Source organism: Cicer arietinum, chromosome 7 (assembly GCF_000331145.2).
Source record: "Cicer arietinum cultivar CDC Frontier isolate Library 1 chromosome 7, Cicar.CDCFrontier_v2.0, whole genome shotgun sequence".
Taxonomy (NCBI): Eukaryota; Viridiplantae; Streptophyta; class Magnoliopsida; order Fabales; family Fabaceae; genus Cicer; species Cicer arietinum.
In genome coordinates this window covers 41,774,052-41,775,833 of record NC_021166.2, presented here as the reverse complement: position 1 = coordinate 41,775,833, position 1,782 = coordinate 41,774,052, and positions in this window count along the sequence as shown.

Sequence of the window (1,782 nt, the reverse complement as noted above, 5' to 3'; positions counted from 1 at the left end):
TGTCTTGGAAAAAGTGAATGAGCAGCTTGTCGTTATGAGCATGAGAAGCCATTTTTCTGCAATACATAGTTAGATGATTTTTAGGACATGTGTTGCCTTTGTATTTTTCAAAGTCGGGAACTTTGAATTTTGGAGGGATAGTCACATCAGGAACCAAACACATGTCGAAAGCTTCGAGACCATAAACATTATGCCCCTCAATTGCTTTGATTCGCTCTTCTAAGACATGAAATTTTTCCTTGGATTGTGTATCGTCCCCAATGTGAGGTTGATGCCAATTCCCGTTAACATCAAAATGGGGCACTTGAGGTACACTATATGGAATATTTTCTGTGGGTATAGTGTTTTGGGGTGGCACAAAGCCCAAATGAAGAGGAATTTGTGATTGGTTTAAGTTTGGGGGATTGACAGTTGAGTGGTTTTGGTTATTCTCTATGGGGTTGATGACCACAGGCGGAGTATAACCAGGTGGGAGACCATATATAGGAAATTGCATAGTTGTAGTGCGGAATTGTTGGTTAGTCGGGGTAAAACCCGGTGGATGAGAAGGAGTAGTTTGGTGTTCTTCATTTGCAATTGGAGAATCCCCATTTGTATTCTCCTTCCTTGCCAAAACTTGTATAGCTTCCAAGATTCGATCGACCTTTTCCTTCAGTTGGTTGACATCCGCTCTTATCACTTCTTGGTTTTGCTCGAGTTCATCCATGATCTTGGAATTCGCGCGCGTTCGATAAGGGTGTCGGGGAATCAACTTTATTGATTTTTGTCTGTTTTTTTATATTAAAAAAAATAATAAATAAATAAAATTTCTATGAGTATGAAAAAATGAATGTGATGGAAATGAAATAAATTAGTTAATTATGATAGTTGGATAGTGGGGAATCATACGCCTTAGGTAATAGCAAGAACAAATTATTAGTGAAGAAAATATGAGGACTGGAAATCAAAATAGAAAATCCTTCATTGATAAGAAAAAGAGTACATCATATTCAAATTAAAAACTACATTGACTATGGGATTTCAATCTTCTCTTCTAATAGGACAACCAATCTCCTCCTCCAATTCTTCTATCAAATTTTTGCAATATTCAACGAACTTGTAGACTTTGACTGGAGTATTCAACGGATGCATTACCGCATCAATCTCTCTTAGATGTGTTGGAATTTTTAAGACTGCTTGATTAGCTAGCATTGCCAATTTTGAAAAGCAGTCTTTCCAATGTCTTCCTTTATCTTCCAACTCTTTATAGACCTCTTGATTCTTTAATTGACCTAGCAACGTCATAAATCGATCCTCCCAATATATGGTTTCGTCCTTTAGGTCACTATAGATCTTTTCTTGGTAATCGATGTAATTCTTCAGCTCACTAGAATTCTCCATTTATATTCTTAGTGCGTCTTGATGTTTCGAGAGTAATTCTTCAATTTCTTCATTGTGTTGCCTCTCGTTCCTTACTTGACTCTCATACTCAGCTACCATTTCTTTAAGTTGTTTCTTTAAATCCTCAAACTCCTTTTTTATCTTCTTCTCAGAGCTTGCTGATTTTGACCACAACTGCTTCCACATATAGGCCTCTTCGATAGCTGCATTCTTTTCTTGCTTTCGCACATCTAACTCTTCATTTGCACCTCTCAAACAATCTTGTATGTCAAGTTTATTTTCTTTTTCAACTTTCAACCTCTTGTTACTTCTTTCAATAAACTGACTTTTACAAGTGTTTTCTGATCGTAAGTTCTCATTCTCTTGGGTGACTTTTTCTAACTTTGCTTGCAGCTCTTTTTT